Source organism: Malaclemys terrapin, chromosome 19, assembly GCF_027887155.1.
Source record: "Malaclemys terrapin pileata isolate rMalTer1 chromosome 19, rMalTer1.hap1, whole genome shotgun sequence".
NCBI classification, from domain to species: Eukaryota; Metazoa; Chordata; order Testudines; family Emydidae; genus Malaclemys; species Malaclemys terrapin.
This window is the reverse complement of record NC_071523.1, coordinates 11,818,481-11,837,241: the sequence shown is the minus strand read 5'-3', so window position 1 is coordinate 11,837,241 and position 18,761 is coordinate 11,818,481. Positions and strand designations below refer to the sequence as shown.

Here is an 18,761-nt window from a genome sequence, read left to right as displayed (position 1 = left end):
GGGAGCAGGCTGCCCATGAGGCCACACTGCCAGCCATCCAGCTGGGACCCAGACTGCCCTAAGTTACGGGGTGGGAGGCGGGTGGCAGATGAGAACTCTCCCCTCTCCTGGTCTCACGTCACCCCTTTCCAGGTTGCACGGTTTTGGGCAAATTTGCTTTAGCAGCAGAGAGGTCAGCAGGAGTTGAAGGCTTTTCAGATTGTATATATCACTCTCCATACGGTCTGTCTATAGTGAGCGCTAAAAATAGCCAAGCCAAACGTGGAGGTGACTTCAGCTCTGTGGTGCAGAGACACCAGCCACTTCATGGGCACCTTCCACTGCTCCAAAGTGCTGGGGACATCAACAACAATAATACACTACATAGGGGTGGCTCCTAGCCCTCCACCCTCCCTGCATCTAGGGACATACAACAGAGGTAACTTTCTCTTGGCATTTCTATGGTGCCCATTACCGAGGCATCTCCTGCTGGAGGGTGAGCAGGAGGGAGTTTATAGACAGCCTAGAAAGACAGAAAGATGACATGCGCATCACAAGGCCTATGGAACTGGAGAATGGGATGGCGAGAGGAAGCCACATATTACCAGGCAGAGTAGAAAGCTTCCCTTGGCTTTGGGAGGGCCATCTTCTCACAGTATCTGCTTGTGCCAGCTCAGGTTTCTCAGAAGCAATTGAAGCATTGAAGCAGTGGAGAAAACTCCAGCCAATATCAACAGTGGTGGGGGGAATCCTGCCTGGGTCAAGGCTGCAGGGTCAAGCCGAATTTGACCCTACATCCATACTGCTTTCTCCAGCATCCCTTCGCCGTTAGCGCCATGCCCAGAGCGATGAAGAAGAACACGTTCTGCCCAGCACAGAGACCTGTACTGTCCCAGGAAGGGCCAAGAAGCACCCTCCCCAGCTGCTGTTATAGCCAGGAGAGCAGAGGTCAGCCAGGGAGATTTAGATGAGCCATCTCCCCATCAAACTCGCTTTCCTCTTTCACTCGCTCTTTTTTTTTTTTTTTTTTTTTTGCTTTAACTGTCATTAAAATAACAAGTTTCTGTTACAGTCTAAACATTCCCACATTGTATAAAGGGTTATGTTACACTAGAGTCACTGCCGGGCCCAGTGTTTGCACAGAAACCTCGCTGCAGGTCCCCCCTCCTGACGAAGTGACTTATTAAAGTTTAAACAGTAATTAACAGAACAATAAAAATAAAGGGATGTTTGGGGAGCCATAGTGCGCACAGGGTTTTTGGCAGTGCCAGCATTTTTCAGTGCCCTGCGCTGGCAGCAAAAAACGGCTGCAAAACCAGTGGGACAGATCGTGCAACCGGAGCCAGGATGGAAGCCAAGACAAGGCCGAGTTCAGAGTCATCCTTACAGTCACAGCATGGGAGAATGGGACATGGAGAAGAAGGGCTGTAAGGATGAGAAAGATGGGTCCCAGAGAGATGGGTACAGGCAGGAAGAGAGATGTTGCTGGGGAGATGGGTGCAGGCAGGAGAAATGGGTGCTGGGGAGATGGATGAAGGGGGGAGGATAGATGGGTATTGGGAGGAAGGGAGATGGGTGATCAATTGACAGAAGTAGAGTCTGACTTGGTGCCTCCTGCAGCCAGCGCTCTAAACTGTCCTGTACCTGGCCTGCACCAGCAGCTTCCAGGTTCCCCTCTTATCCAGTTTAAACCTCTCTGGGAAAGATCTTTAAAAGAAGTGGCTGGCTGCCACAGAGAGTGAATGATTACAGTGCCCTACCCTCTCCCTGCCCTGCCGATCCCAAGGCTCTCCTGCCTGCGGGAAGCTGACATGGTGGCAGGACGAAGCATCTCCATAGCCCTTTTTCCCAGCAAGGAAATAGAGATGGGCCCAAACCAACCCCCTGGATCTGTGCTTTGAGTTTGTACGCTCTGGAACCAGATCTCAACTGTAAGGCTCCATCTGTCTCCATCATCCCCCGGGCTTTAAGAGAGCAAGGGATACTTGCCCCATAGTAAATCCCAGCAAAAAAGTTCCGACAGTGAGATCTATGAGACTGCAGAGGAGTTTTCTAAGACAGGCCTCATTGCTTGGACGCTTTACAGTTAGACAGGTCACAACATCCTGCAGGGAACAATCCTGCCCTGGCCTAGGGATGGTGAGGGAGGCCTGAGCATATGGTCTAACAGAATAATAATAATTCTAGGATCGTTCTCTGTTGTAATCCAATCAGAGCCATTACCACGGGGTCACATCCTATAACCTAATGGAGGGTCTGGATCCTTGCTTCCTCCCCTGCATCAGAACTTTTTTAGCTTAGGTGCTATAGACAAATCACAGAACCCTAGAAATGCAAGACTGCAAGGGTTCTTGAGAGGTGGAGGCAGGACTCAGTAAACCTAGACCATCCCTGACACATGTTTGCCCAACCTGTTCTTATAAACCTCCAATGATGAGGATTTCACAGCCTCCCTTGGAAGCCTATTCCAGAGCTTAACTATCCTTAGAGTTAGAAAGTTTTTCCTAGTATCGAACCTAAATCTCACTGGCTGCACATTAAGCCCATTACTTCTTGTCCCACTGCCAGTGGACACAAACAACAATTGGTCACAGTCCTCTGGGCTCCATTTATAGGAGCCAAATCATACTTCCTAGAATTATATTAAAAATCCCCACACCCCTGACACCCAATGCCCTGTGCTTGGCAGGATGAACTCCCAGGGAGCGTGGGTGAGCAGGTGGGCTTTGGGAGTAGGTTGTCAGGCCTCCCTGCCCATGTTCAGCACTGAAGAAAGACCTCATTTGGGGTTCTTTTTGGTGTCTCTGGTAGTTGTGCTCAAACGTTTGCCTCAGTGGTGTTTTACTGGGCTCAGGGTGCAGCTGGCTCTAACCCTGACATGACACTCCATGCATATGGCATCACATGGTCCCTTGGTTTGCAGTTGCTCCTAGATTCCAGAGCAAATGTATTCAATTTGCAAATAAAGACTGCTTGTGGGTGTGTCTGCTCTGCAGAGTTATCCTGGTCTTTTACCCGGTTATTGCCATAGCCCCCCCTCACTCACTCACTCACACACACACCCCGGAGTTTGGTGCTTTCAACCCAGGCTAGATGGCTTGATGGGGGCTATAGGTTAAACCCAAGTGAGGCTTTCACTCGGACTGGTAAACAGCCTACTTTGCAGTGTGGACACAAGCTAACCCAGTGTGCTGACAGTTCTCCAACACTTCCCCACAATCCCCCCCGTGTGCACAGAAGGACAGGCAAGTTCTCTCACAATTCACTGGGAAAGAATCGCAGAGCAAGCAGCTCATCTTACTGCCGCACTAAGAACCGTGGGATGTACCCCCAAAAGTCCCAGAGACACCCATGACGGAGTGCAATGCCAGTGAGGATCCAGTAAGTTGGGTAGGTCTTTGCAGTGTGGCTGCTCAGACCTAAGCTAGGCGAATCCAGGTGCTGATCACCTGAACTAGCTCTGCAGTGAAGACATACCCCATGTGCCAGCACCACAGACTTGGCTTGGAATCGGAGTAGCAAGCTGGGTTCCTTCTGCTTCACTTCTCATCTCAAGTGATGAGGATTCTGCAATCTATTCTGCAAATGACACATAAGCCAGAGTAGAAGCCAGCTCACCCTCCCATTGCTGTGTTGGCTCTGCAGGGCTAACAGGAACAAAAGGCAGGAAGGACCTCATTCTTGCCAGCCAAATCAGCAGATCCAATTCTGAATACCACAGGCAGCAGATCCAATGAGTAAGAAATGCCACCTTTACAAAGTCGCTTAACCACAACTATAGAACAGTACGTAACCCACTGACATTAACCAAGTAGCTTAGCTAGTCCAAATTAGTCAGCTGCCCTGCCTGCAAATGCACAATAGGAAAGATCCTGTATTGGTCCTGTGGTCCAAGATATTTTGTCCAAAGCCATAAGGTCCCAAACTCGGACACACCATTCTGAAACTTCTGGTGCAGACCCGAGGCTGAGGCAAGACACAGTTTGCTGGGTCACCCACTTGTTGGTTTTCTCTCTCTCCTCCTGCTCTCCCTGAAGGCCTCGGAGAAGGATCTATTGCAGCAAGGCAAGGATTTTCTTGCTGTTTTGCCACCATTTGGGGAATGGGGAAAATAGGCCGAAGTCTCAGCTCCCAATAGGGAAAAGCTGGTTGCCTCTAATCCTACCTGCTGCAACTGGGGAAACACGCTCTTCAGGACAGGGCTTGTCTTTTGTTCTGTGTTTGTACAGCACCTAGCACCATGGGATCCTGTCCTTGACTGGGGCTCCTAGGTGCCACAATAGTACAAATAATAAATAATAATCAATTGCTCTTCCCTCCCACTTCCAAGCCCCTCTGTGAGGACTGAGAGGCAAAGGGCTTTGTGGGTGATGCAGACCCTGAGCGGTGATGGGTAGAGGCTCCCATGCAGCCACTGCACTGCCTGGCTTCTTCCAGCACCTCCTGAGCAAGGGGCTCAAAGTCACTCCATGGGGAAAGGTTTGTTCATTTCAGGCCAAAACAATCAAATACAGTGACTTCAATGGGAGCAGGATTTGTGCCTAGGTGGTCGTGGGGCATCTGGGGAACATTCCCAAGATCCCGGGTAGAGGAGTGATAATGGTCCAAGTGCCCAGCTGGACACAGCTGGAGAAGGGAACAGCCCAGCTTTAAAAAACCCAGAGGAAAGCATTAAAAAGGTGAATTCCCAGCCAATTACCAGTGGAGATTTTTAATAAGCTGTTTTCCCGACACCAGGGGAGCGAGGGATGTGGGGGAATCAGACGTTATGAATCTGAATTCAGCCTAAGGTTTCAAAGGTGCTGGTTTAATAAGCCGCAAGGCGAGCCCGCACTAGCAGCGACAGCCCTGGAAGCGAATGCCAGAGCGGGGGGATGGCATTGCGGGGGGCTCGGAATTAATGAAACCGAGACCTCGGCAACCCCCGATGACTTTATTGCATTTCCACATAGGTTGTTAAACTTATATCAGAGCTGGGGCGGGGGGAGGAGGGAGATGGTGAATGGGGCTAATGCCTCTCCCCCCGGGGTGTATTAACAAAGTGACACCTAGGGGATGAACTGCGAACGTAGCACCGGGCACTCCCTGTCTTGCTCGAAGACCAGTGCTAGGGAGTCCGTGCTGCGCTCCCAGACAGTCAGCCCCCAAAGGCCATGCTGCCCATTCCCCAGGGTTCTCTGCTCTGCAGGGCAGAGGTCGCCATGCTCTGGGAGTCGGTGTGCAATGGAGAGGGTAGCGGGGAAATCCAACCTCCTCCCTATTTATCCCCACAGCCACAAAACACTGCTACATTAGGAGAGCCCCAAAGTGCCAGGGCAGGAGACTGCTCCCCACAGCTCTGGGATGGTGGTGGTGGAACACTGGAGTCTGAGGCCTCATTTGTTTCTAGGATGTTTTCTGTGTATCCCCATCCCCAAGGGCCACCTCTCTGCTACAGTGTTTTCCCCTCCGCTGGAGCCACGGCATCTAGGTACTAAGGGGGGAAAAGCCCAAGATGCAAAAAGAAAGGCCAGAAACTGTTGTGCTACAGTGTGTTAAACAGCCACGCCAGCTGGGCTGCTGCTCAGGGGGCCATAACTACGGGAGCAGCCCTGGCTGGGGAGGGCGCTGGGTCTGATACTACTAGCCACAGCCCTGTCCAGTCTCCTACCACTCGCACAGACATAGATCCATCACTTTTGCTCCTGCAGCGGGTAACGCAGCCCCATGGGAAAGTCATCCACCTCAGACAGAGTCACAAAGCACCAGCTGCACCTTCCCACCAATACAGGACCACAACGTAAATGAAAATGAAGGTCACGAACACTTCTCCCTGCCCCAAACACCATAGGAAGTAGGGGGCCCCAGTGGGTGCCACACACAAATGCGGTTCATGGCCTCTTCTCCGGTATGCTGCAGTAACACCCCAGAGCACCACAGTACCACAGCCTGTGCCGGAGGGACTGCGGTGTTTGGGGTCAGGACCGTAGGATTTGTTTATAGCTCCTTGGGCTATTCCTAGACCCCACTCAAACTTTGGGGCCAAATCAGACCAGATTAAAAGGGAAGCATGTGGGAGTGTCCAACGTATGGGGAGCAAGAGAGCTAACTCCCCCCACCCCCATGATGGCTGGGGGGGAGGAGGGGGGCTATCATTCAGACACATCACTGAAGCACTCGGCTTGGCCAGCAGAGCCATTCCCCACCTTCCCCCAGCAGCCCTTTATCTCTAGATTTCATATTTTCCTGGTGGCTTTTCTGTCTCAGTGTGAAATTAAGAGAATCGTTGGCTTGTTCAGACCTGCCCCGGGAGCCTATTTCTATAGCAAGGCCCTGAATCGACAGCTAGGCAGGCACAGCGATTTCTGCCGGGAACACCCTGCTCAGCTGGGCCTTTGGCAGTCGCTTCTTCTTTCCCTCCCATCCCTAACCCAGCCAAGGCTGCTCTGCAAGGCAGAGGCTGGGGGATTTGAACAAGGATGGCAGCAAGAACTTAGCACGGAGCAAGATGCTGTGTAGTAGTCAAAGGCTAGGTGCTTCACAGCCTGCACTGGCTCTCTGGGAATGGCAGATACAGGAATGGCAGATACTATCGCTAACCCCAAAGCCTTTCCTTTTTGCATGCTCTCAAGCTCCTCATCTTTCCAGCCAGTCCTTAGCAGTCTGCACCGTCAGAGACTGCCCTGGGCTTGAGGTACTGCAAGAGTTGCCATTGGATCAAAATTTCCCCATAGTCCAGGGGTGTATGGTTCAGGCTCATCTCTAGTCCTAAACAGACACGGAATCAAACCCAATGTCCACCTCTTATCTGTCCCAAATGTCCTGGCCACTCCAAGGCGAGTGCCTGTCTCAGGTCCCAAACTCATGGGGCCTGACTCTTCTCGATCACACTGGTTTTACACTGAACTCAGTGAAGTTACTCCCGATTTACACTGGCATAAGTGCGAGGAGAATCAGTCCCACTGCTTCTCCCCCTCCCCCGCTCGCCCCCACAACTGAGCAAGAAAAAACCCCAACCCAGTTCAGAGGTTTTCGTTGCCATTCGTCCAACTACAGAACATCCCTCGGCTCCTGGTTGTGCTGGAAACACAATTGCAAAAATAAGCGGCACTGGCTGGAAGGAAGAGACCCTAACAGCTTTGCTTCATACTGGGGACTTCGAACAAGCAGAGGCAGGTGCAGAGAGGTGCAGAATAGCAGCGTTTGCCCCTTAAAACTTAGGACCCCACTAATAAGTGTTATCCATCTGTCATGTCTGATCATCCCAGGAGGTAAGTCAGAACAGAAAACTTAAGTACAGCAGGCCTTAAACTTTTTCACAGAATGCAGCACCTCTCAACAGAGAGATTGCCTCATGCACACACACCCCTACCACCACCACTGGTGACACCCCTGTGCCAACTCTAGCAATTGCATGGAAATGTGAGAACAGAGAAGTAGTGAACGTCCCATTACCTCCCACACCATGCAATTTAGAGAAGAGAAATGAGGAGGAGGAGCTGGCACCACGTGACCAACCAGCTCTTCACTCACCACCGGTTCCACGGACCACTGACGTAGGAGACCACCATCGGGGTGGCCTTGTCTGCATCCCAGAACTTAAACTCACTCTCAGTTTAAAGGGCCATGAACCTGTTTATGAGATACTAAATTCCATTGCACCTGCAGGGAACACTTAGGATCAGAACTTCCACCTGCTGCAGTCTCAACAGCCTTCCATTTTCAACAGTGCTTAGTGCTAGCCTAACTCTTCTCTGGTTGAAGTTAATGGGAGGAGTGTAGGGGAAGCCACCGCTTCACAACAGACCTGACCCTCAGGGAAGGCGTGTTTCAGAGATTTATAAATCATCCGTTTTAATTTTCATGTGGATGAAATATCACTTTGCAACCTTTCACCCTAAAAACTGGGGGAGGGGCCTTATACGCCCTTTCACCAAAGCATTTAGCTAATGCTAATTAAGCCTCAGGAGCTCTGTTCAACTGAGGAAGCATTAATATACCCATTTTACTGATGGGGAAACATAGGCACAGAGAAATGAAGCAACCTGCCCAGTTGTAATATGAATCAATGGCAGAGCTGAGCACTGAACCCAGGAGTCCTGGTGCCAAGCTCCCCACACAACCTTCTTTAGTTGGCTACAGATCAGCCCAGCTGTTCTACTCACCCTCTGGCTGCTTATGATGCTGTCTTCAAAGCACCTTTACACACCTATTCAGAAAGAGAACAGGTTCCTCTCCAAAGCTGGGACCTGGCAGCACTTGGTCCCTGTTGCCAGCTGCCATCTCATTACTAATTTTATTTTTGAAACAAATTTTGCTTTTTCTAATACAGGAGCCGAGTGATTTAATGTTGAAAATCAGCGACCATGGCCACGACCCCAGTGTTCCAAGGGACACTCAGTAGCACAAGAACTCCACAGTTTGTCTTTGAGGCAGATGGACGGACACACAATAGATGAAGCATCAGGTATGAGCCACCGAGATGCCCTGGAACCACATGTTCAGATCCCAGCTGAGTTGACTCATCTCTTCCTCCTCTCATGGTAGATTAATTGAGCTCTCTGCAGTTTATGGTTGTGGGTTTCTGGAGTAAGACTTTAAACTCCTGGCTGTTCTGTGTGGCCATTAAAGATCTCCTGCCCTGGTTCCTTTGGCCAATACTTTCCCTTCCTCTCTCCCCAGTGCAATGCATCTCACTGGGTGCCCTGGTCTCTGAAACACGGCAGAACCCTTTGGATTGAAAGGCACTCGATAAACTATACAACAGGATCCCTGGCTATTATTGTAAAAGCTCCTAAGTCTTGGCACAGAAGATCACTTCAGTGAAGGTTTGCAAATGGAGTCCCAAACAAAACAAACAAGAGCCCCAACACTGTCAGCACTTAAAAAATAATAAACACTATCCCTAACAGCAGGCCCAGCAGAAAGATATGAGACTCGACAGATACTAGGGTCTGCTCGGAGAGGAAACATGCAGGCACTCCAGAGGGGCTGGATTCCCTCCCCGCTCTTTGGTGTCTTTATACCCTAGTCCTTTTCATCCAGAGATCTCAAAGCATTTTGCAGAGGAGGGGAAATCTCATTATCCCCATTTTACAGGTGAGGAAACAGGCATGGAGTCGTAAAGGAGCTTGCCCAACTTAGCAGCGGAGCCAGGAACAGAACAGGTTTCCTGACCCATTCCCTGATGCCCTACCCCCTGGAAAGCACTGCCTCAGCACCACTGGGAGCGATGCTGCTATAGAAATAACATAGATGCAGCTAGAGACTCCAAAATGGGAATTGGGTTTGATTCTGAAGCTCCAGGAGAAGCGACACACTTTGCAGGATTGGGCCTTAAATATTGACTCTAGAGATGAAGGCGAGCGAGGGAATACAGACAGGTGTGGGCACAGATTGGCATCTCCCAACTCCTGACATCCTCTCTGTCCCCCTTGGCTCAGCACCCCCCATGACTGCGAGGCAGGCAGAGCTCTTGGCATAACATCCTGAGTGCCGCTCAGTGGGGACTCGGGCCGAAACAAAGGGACTAATTTAAAGTATTTTTAAAACTGTGGTAGTTGTGACAGTGGGTTTAGCGGTTGTCAGCCATCTGGAATAAAGAATTACAGCCACCTCCCCTAATCCTATAGTCCCTAAACCCTTAAAGCTGGTTATAGTGCAGGGATGAGGCAGCAGGTTGGGGGAGGCAGTAATGGGGAAGGAGAGGGTGAAGGGACCGTCAGAAAATGGTCAAACTTTCTTTATTTTCCAGGAAGACGCAGGGTGGTCCTGGATGTGTCAAAAAGCATTTTTTCTGGAAATCAAGAGGAGTGAGGGGGAGAAAGAGAGGAGGAGCGATGTCCTCCATGACCACACAATTGTGTGCGCGCACACACACACACACACACACAGGCTTGCTGGTCCGCGCAGGGCTGTCAGGTAAATTAGATCTGAAAGCTGACAATTTCTGACCATATTTCCTTGATTATTTCAAACAAATGCACACCAGCCGCTGTAAGGAGATTAAAGTGACATAAACGTCCCGAGTGGGAGGAGGGAGGGCAGAGAATTCAGGTCACCCCCATCCGTCCCCCATTTGACAGCCGCTATATCGCTCTCCAATCCAATAAAAAATCCCCCCCTTTTGCTTTAATTAATTTTACAGCTAGCTTGCTTAATTACTTTCAATCAAAATCCTCCTGCCATCGCAAAATTAGAGATGGTTGAGCTCCATTAGCCTAAATTCTTCATTTCCATATAGAAAGAGGCTCCCTCGGCAAAGCCAACAGGATTCCCTCCTTTGCTGTCGGACAGACGCCTGTCCCTCTGTCTGTCCTCAATTACACTGCCTTTCAAAGGCAAAGGGGGAAGGGAGTCCCCTCCCCTCTTTTTATAAGGTGTTGTCTTGACATCCCTGGTGACTAGAAACCTCTGTCTATCCACAGAAAGGGAACAGTGGGCAAGCAGGGCTGGCTTCCCCCCCACGGCCCTGCCTGTGCAACCCTGATGTGGAAGAACCCTCTCTGGAGCTCCAAAGGGGCACTGAGTCCCCAGGGCTCGCTCAGTCCCTACTGGCCTCTCCACTGGGATTGCAAGCAAAGGGCCAGTGGAGGGGATGGATTCTGTGATGTGGACACCTCTCTGACAGGGAATGGACCGAGACCCGCCAAACTCATTACACTCAAGCTCTGAGATGCAATTGGCTTAAGACGGTGGTTTTCAAGCTCTTTTCATTTGCAGACCCCTTTAGAATTCGTAGACATAAGTCTGCAGACCTCCAGGGGTCTGAAAACCACTGGCTTAAGTCAATTTCTAACTATTAGAGATCAGGCCGAGTTCTGAAGAGGGGGCAGATTACCCCACAACTGCCTACAGTGGGGTTCTTACACATTCTGTGAAGCATTTGCGGCTGGCCGCTCTCAGAGACAGGCCAGCGCACTGGATGAAGCACGTCTCCAATCCAGTCTGGTGATTCCTATGTTCCTCAGACAACTTATCAGCAAGGGCAAAACACACTCTGCCCACACTTAGGGCTGCTCAGCACCTAGAAGGTCTCTTGCCAATGGCACCTCCTTGGGCAGCCAAAGCAATGGTGCTGGAAGGGGCAGCAATGAAGCCATCAGGAGACGGAAAGGAGCTAGGAGCTTCACAGAGGGGTGGAGCAGAGATAGGAAAAGGAGAGAGCCACTGAGAGGTGCAATGGGAGTGTGTGTGATCGTCTCCTAAAGGATGGTGGGAACTGCCTACAGGGGAGAATTACCCAGAGTTCTCCAGTGGAATGTAAGCGAGAGACCCTTCCTCCCCTTTTCCCCAGCCCCTGTGTTCTAGCCCTCTCACAGCTCTCCACAGCACTCCCAACTGAAGGGCTCAACCCTACAAGCCTGCTGTGAGCAGGAGCCTGATGGATTTACCCAGGAGTTCCATGTGGGGAGGGCTTGCAGGATCGAGTCTACAGGCCCTGTCCCTTCACTGTGGGCCAGATTTTCACAAGTGCTCAGCACCCAGCATTCACCCAACATGCAGAGCTCCTTTGGAAGCTCCTCAATCACCTACCCAAGCCTTTATGGCTCTCCCTCGACTCCCTGCCCCTGCTAGCTGCCTGGTCCCACGTACTCACCCACCTCGGAGCAAGAGGAGGGTCACACCAGTGAGCTGGGCTCCACGCCTTCCAGCACTCCTAAAAACCCAACGGGATCCAAGAGTGTAAGAACCCAACTCCCCCTGACTTCAGTGGGGCCAGGTCAGGCCCTCGTTTCTTAATAACAAAACGAAGAACCACCAAACACAGACGTATTTTGTTTATAAGCTTAAAACCGAATCCAGCGACGCATCTACCTGGGGATTTTAGATTAAATGGTTTAAGAAACTCAAATAGGCTTTTTAATCCCGCCAAATAAAAAGGGCCCCAAAGAAGGAAAGAATTCAACCTCCCAAGTCTTGTTTCTACAAAGCTTGCAGGGTGAGATTGCCCTCCACTCCTCCCCCAACACCTCCCCACATCAGCGCGGGACCTGCAGTGCTCCCCAGGAGCAGAGCTGTTTCAGGAACCCCCTGCTCAGGACTCACGCACTCAGAGCTAAATCACTCGCCTCCTGCTGCACTCCACCCTTCCAGTCCATTGTATGCTCTGTCATGTTGCTACTCCAGGCCCCCACTGCTTTACCATGCAGACCACGGAGGTGCTGAGCTTCTAGAAGAAGCTGCCAGTCTTGGTGCACAACCCCAAGGCCAGCCAGATGCACCCCAAGAGGGGGGCCTGCAATCTCCAACCTCCACCAACCCCACATACTATTTTGCTTCCATACAAATGGCCTCCCCACAGGCTGCCCAGATGACAGAGGGAAGAGTGGAGAGGCTGGGAAGATGAGTCTGAGGGGAGATTGGTAGAGATGAGTGAAGGTGGGAGCTGCAGAGGAGAAGGCTCCCATACAGTGTTGTGGACAGACTGTGTGTGATAGCTCAGAGAGGGGAGGCCAGTCCCAGATGCGCCAGGGTGGCAGAGAATCTGGAGAGTTTTATAAACCAGGAGGGCAATTTGGTGCTGAATCCTGAAATGAACAAGGAAGCGCCTGGGGGTGGGGACATCTCTCCAACCTCTAGTTTCATGGCTGGGAGACCACTCCCCAAATGCTGCCACATCCCCACCCATGAGTCAACTCCAGTCCCTAGCATTGCATCTCCTGGGATTTTTTATGTGTTTGCCATCACCCCCGTTTGTTACTCAAATCTGGGAAGAGTAAGAGTCAGAACCACCCCCTACCCCCACCCCCACCCTCCACACCAACCTGCAACAAAATTCCCCACTCGCATCTCGCCTGCTCCAGCGCTCAGAGAGGCCAGGACAATAGAACACAAGCGGCCCTAAATCCACCAGACTCACCCTAAATAGCTATGGCCCATAATCTCGCTTGACATTCAGGAGCTTGTTATTCTTTCCCCTTGTCGCCTGGCTGGAGCTGTTCAGACCCATCAGTGTTATTCTAGGTATTAAACAGGAAAAAAACAACCCACCACAACCCAGAGAGTTTCAGGGCCTGCCCAGACAGGGCCACAACAGACGCAGTGTCCTCCCACTGTGCTGGCCACAGGGGGATTGCTGCCCCTAATTCCAGCAAACTTCACCCCAACTGCAGAGGAGTGGGACGGGAGTGGGTCCCGGCCTAGTTCCTTGCTGGAAATGTACACTGGTCCATTTCCTCCTGAGCTCATTCCCACTGCCAGCTGATGACCTTTCATCATTCTTCCTTGCCCACCCTGCCTTGTCCAGCTCACTGGGCTCTGCCCGGGGAAGAGCTGCTTCCCATTTTCCCTACCTCCTTGGAGCGGAGAACCAGGAGTTTTAACCACAACAGGTTTGTTGGGGGTTTTTTGCATGCTGGCTCCAGCTGATTAAGGACCTGCAACAGGATGTAGAGATTACAGTAAAACCTGGCTCCGGATCAGACAGGGCACAGAGCCAAACAAGAGAGCGAGGATTGCCCCCGGCCCCACTGCCAAGCCAGCGCTCATTCTTTCAGCAGGCTGGGAGCTTTGCGTGCTCAGCCGCAACTGGGCACCTGCCCTTGCTGGCTCTGGCATGGGATGGACTGAAGACCACACAGCCAAGCTCACTTAGCTACAGTCTGGAGGGACTAGGAACCCCAAGGGCAGGGATCACTGGGGGCCAAAGGCCTCATTCTCTATGCCCTCTCCCTAGGGGCATAAAGGAGGCTGGGGGGCATCACTGGGCCTGTCTGCTCCATATGACGTAAGGGGCTAACATTAGCATTTTCCAGCAATTCCCACTAAATTTCTCTCTCCGTCTATCCATCCACCAGCATTTCCAAAACTCCCACCAGGCAGCCAAATTATGCATGCTGAGTTTTTAACCAGGGCTGGGAGAAGGGTTGGGGAACATACCTGAACTGACATAGACACAACACAGGGGTCCAGCTCTGAGAGCATGCGGTCGAAGCCCAAACGAGGGCACCCTGTGCAGACATAACCCAACAGGCACCTTTCTTCAGGTTTTACCCTCTCCTGCTTGGTTATCCTTCCCTGCTTGGCTCAGCAGCAGCAGCAGCCACCACCCTGTCTCTAAGGCTCCCATCACCACGTTATTTAGCCTCCGCTTTCCTTGGGGGTGATCTCCCACTCCTTGTCCCCTGCTACCTCTGCCGGGGTTGGCGGAGTCCCTCTTGTGCCACGCGCAGGGAGCAAGGGGGACAGTAGCAGAATGGGAGAAATCCAAGGGGTGATGCCCGTTCCCCAGGACCCATCATTATAAGCTTTGGCTGAGACACTGTCTGCTCTCCATCCCTCCCAACCCAGAGGGATAACTCGCCAGTGCTTATTCTGAAGGGCTGCAGGGCCTGAGTTTGCATCACTTCTTCTGGGGCCACATCCCACAGCAAAAACCCCTCTTGCTCTTAGTGACTGCACGGCTCTGCCTGAGCAAGGAGTGCACTAGGATGCCAGGATCTGGCCCGCTCCTCCAATCGCTCTCTGCTCGCAGGCCCTGGCAGTTCCATGATAGTAATAAGAAGGGGAAGCTGCTCCAAGCAGCACGGGTGGGTGGGGGTGGGTCAGTCTAGCAGCAGCAGCATGTGGAGACTTCTTAGTGCTGCCCAGCAGACTCATCCTAGTAGAGAAATGCCAGAGTCAGCTCCTGCCGGCCTGGGGCTGAGGGGGGGGAAGGCAGGAGTTGATACGGCAGGCGGAGGCCGCAGGGACGCCATTGAAAGCTGCTAAATATGACCAGGTTAGCACTTTAGTCTTTAATGGCGGGTCACCATTAATAAACCCAGGGCCCTAGGGTGCAGTACAGAGCCTCTCTCCTCACCCGCCCTGAAATACTCATTTCATTAACTTTACTGTGTGCAGAGCTCGGCACCTGTCAGAAGGGTAGGCAGCCAGGAGGGCTCCAAGGGTTAACTGTTAGATGTCTTATTAAAGTGCTGACCACTCTCTCCTCTGCCACACTGCCGGAGCCGGGGGAGACTCACTGCACCTTTCCCCAGCGCCTTCTCCTTCTCACAGCTACCTCCTGCCCCACCAGCCCCCTGGACATGAGCTAGCTCTGAGAGAATGCCCCATTGCCCTATACCCCTCCTGGAATGGACAGCACCGTAAGCGTGGAGAAAGCAGCATCACACAGGCATGGTCAAGTGGCCTGAGTACAGAGCTGGGAGCCGGGACTCCTGCATTCTAATCTTGGCTCTGACACGTACCTCCTGGGTGACCCTTGGGCAAGTCACTTCACTTCACTATGCCTCAGTTTCCCCATCTGCAGGATGAGGATGCTAGTGACAATGATGTAAACACAGGGTGACACCAATGGAGTCACCCTGGACTCAGGCTGGCGTGAGTGGGAGGAGAGCCTGTTGTAAAGAGTGCTATGACAACACCAGAGGCCAACTTCTGCTCTTAATGAGCCCAGTATAACGCAATGGGATGGTACTGGGGTAACTGAGAGCAGAATCTGGCCACTGATAGGAGTAAAAATAACCACAGTGGGACAATGAATTCTGCGAGGTTACACCAGATAGGGAGGGTAGAATTTGCACAATAGCTTGGTGCCTGTCACTGCTCTTGTGTGAGCCACTCTAGGGCTTCCTGTCCCATTGCTGCTCCTGGCTCCAGTCTTGTTTGCCCTCTCCTAGGAAGCCTGCCATCCCAGCAGCAGCAGGGAGGACAGGGAGGGACAAGGTGAGATGGAGGCTTTAAGGACAGGGCTTTGTTTTACCTGGCTGGCTAGTTCCCGGGGGTGGGGGAGCATGTGGAGGGACAAACGGACACTCCCCGCTGCCAAAATTCCCATCCCAAGTCTGTATCGATCTGCCCTACTTGGCAACTCATTTGCAGCCACGGTCTGTGGAGATGGATCAATACGACCTGGGCGGACAGGGCAGGAGAGGTGCTTCTATGGGGAGGCAGAGCCTTTGGGAGGAATATTTTGGCTTTTAACACTCTTGCTGAGCAGAGGAAGAGAGAAGCTGGGAGTGAGGCTGAGGTTGAGTTTGGACCACTTCAAATGCCTGCCAAGCCTTTCATCCTGGGACCTGGTGACCCGCTGTGCACAGGGAGGGGCGGGGGAGGCACTGGGTATGCCTGCCCTGAAGAGTTGGTCCAAGCTATTAGCCAGGTATTGCCCCTAACCCTTTCCTGTCCACACACAAAACCTCTCATCCCCGTTAAGCGCTTTCCTGTTAGCTAGCCCATCCTGGGGCAATAGGCTAAGTCACGGGTTCTCAAACTGGGGGTCGCGAGCTGTCAGCCTCCACCCCAAACCTCGCTTTGCATCCAGCATTTATAATGGTGTTAAATATATAAAAAAGGGTTTTAATTTATAAGGAGGGGTCGCACTCAGAGCCTTGCTATGCGAAAGGGGTCACAGTACAAAAGTTTGAGAATCACTGGGCTAAGTGCTAATACTCCTCCAATACCTTCCCACAATTCTCCTCCACCCTACGCACAGACAAATCTTCCCACAATTCATAGAATATATAGACTCTCAGGGTTGGAAGGGACCTCAGGAGGTCATCTAGTCCACCCCCCTGCTCAAAGCAGGGCCAATCCCCAATTAAATCCCCAAATGGCCCCCTCAAGGATTGAACTCACAGCCCTGGATTTAGCAGCCAATGCTCAAACCACTGAGCTCTCCCTCCCTCACTGGGAAAGAATCCTAGAGCAGCACAAAGAACCAGGGAAATGCCTCCAGACGTCTTAACCACACACACAGGGGAGAGCAGTACCAGTGAAGACCCAGTAACTTTGGTCTGGCTTTGCAGTGTGGCTCCTCACAGCCAGGCTAGGCTGATCTAGGTCTCAGAGCAGGGTGCCAGTCACTCAGACTAACTCTGCAGCAAAGACATACTCTCAGGAACTAACGCCCCTCTGCCCACCCCCCAGCCCAAGCAATCCCAATCCTGACAAAAGGAAATCAGCACTCCGGACAAAGGGAGCCTTTGGTCCGTGTATGAGGGTCCCAGCCTGGTCGGGAAGCACTGAGCATGGCAAGGCAGGACAGGAGGCCTGGCCCTGGGAAGAGGGAACAGTGGCATGTCCCATCCAGAGGCCCTGCTTTCAGCTTGCACCAGGAAACACATGACCTCTTCCTCCCTCTTGCCTCAAAGGGTCTCCTCAAACCACCCCCCCTTCATGAGACTGCCTCCTGATGTTCAGACCAAGTAACTGGATCCATCTGTCAGGCTCAGAGGCATAGTGACATGTCCACACTGGTTCAGGACCAAACCAAGCCTCCTGGCACCGAGCGCATGCTCTAACCACTAGAGAGCTTTGTTCCCCTAGTTCTTATGCCAACAGTGGCCCCATCGGGAGAAGGCACCACAATCAAGTTGGGAATAGTGGGCTCTGTGGAAGGCTGCCCGGTGAGGCTGTCCCTAGTGGCTGAAGAGCCCCCTCACTAAAGCCAAGAGTCACTGGAAGGCCGCCTGCTCCGATTAGAGCTGGCTGCAAGGGGGACGCTGCATCGGGTGTCACCTCCAAACGCCCTTCAGAGAGACATGTCGAGAGAGAGTGAGAATCTGCAGTTGTTCCAACGTTTCTCGCTCGGAAGAACAACTGTTGCAGTCCTTTTAGAATAAACCCGGCAACTGTTCCCAAAAGCGCTGCCCCCTCAGCCCCTGCCCTTAAAAAAACCCTTACAAGCGATCTCCAAAACACCAGCTTCTGAGTCAGAGTGAAAACGTTATTAACAAAAACATCACTCAGGGGTGGGACACCTGCTCCCAGACAAGCAACTGGCTTGGCCCTCGATGGTTAGTGTATTACATCAGGGCCCCAAAAGAGAACAGGAAGGGAGGGAGAAGGGGATAGAGTGGAAAAGAACAGACGGAGGGAGTGGAGTAAGAGAGGCAGCAAGAAAGGAGGGAGAAAGGGGGAGCAGAGAAAGAGGGGAGTGTGCACACACGAGAGGGGGTGTGCATGAGAGCTTAAGCTCTGAGAGAGCACTTGTGTGTGTACGAAAGTGTAAGAATGTACAAGAGTGGGAGTGTGGGTGTGAGAAAGAGTGTGTGTGTGTGTGTGTGTGTGTGTGTGTGTGTGAGTGAGAGAGAGAGAGAGGGAATATGAGAGAGTGAGAGAATATGGGGGGCGGAGGGCTGACCCTAGAGCAGAGAAGGTGAGAGGAATCAAGGAGGAGGAAGAGAAGAGTGAGAAAGGGGAGGACAACGCCACAGAGAGAAAAAGTGCCTGGGAAAGTGTAAGAAGAAAAGAGGGAGGGTGAGTGAAAGATAAGAAAAGAGGGATACATAAGCAGCAGAAAAGAAAGGGAGAGAGAAGACCGGAAGACAAGCAGGTGTGAGCAAACAAGGGAACAGAGTGCAGGTAGGACAAGAGGGCTGAAAAGTAAGTGCGAGGGGCAGAAAGAGAAAGGACTGCGGAAAGGGAGAAAGGGACAGAAAAGAGAAAAAGAATAAAAATAAATAAACAGCAGGGAGGGAGGAAAAGATGTCTATTAAAAACCTCAGTGCATAACACAAAATGTCAGGGTTTATAGCTTCATTCTTGGCATTGCTGGTACTGAGAACCCCAAACAGAAATGTCACTGCTTGTCATGTTTAATCACCTGCTATCTGTTAACACCTTCACTGCAAGGAATCTGCCCCTCAAGCCCCTCCGGGCCTTCCATTTGGAGTGCAAACTGGGAACACCCCCCACTCCCACTGGTTCTCTCTCGACTGTTACAATTGAGCCAAAGGAAGACCAGGGATGCTCCAGGTGAGGGTGGGGCAGCAGGACTCCTGTGTTCCCAGGACAGACCCCCAGGGCATGTCAGGAGGGCGACAGTACTACTTGCTTTCTAGCAATAGGTCTCAAAA

At 51.9% G+C, this 18,761-nt stretch overlaps 1 protein-coding gene across 5 annotated transcripts in view; it reads right to left on the bottom strand.

Moving 5' to 3' along the window:
- CASZ1 (castor zinc finger 1) overlaps positions 1-18,761 on the bottom strand; it is a 263,569-nt gene that overhangs the window by 87,644 nt on the left and 157,164 nt on the right. The gene's annotated exons all lie outside the window — the stretch shown is intronic.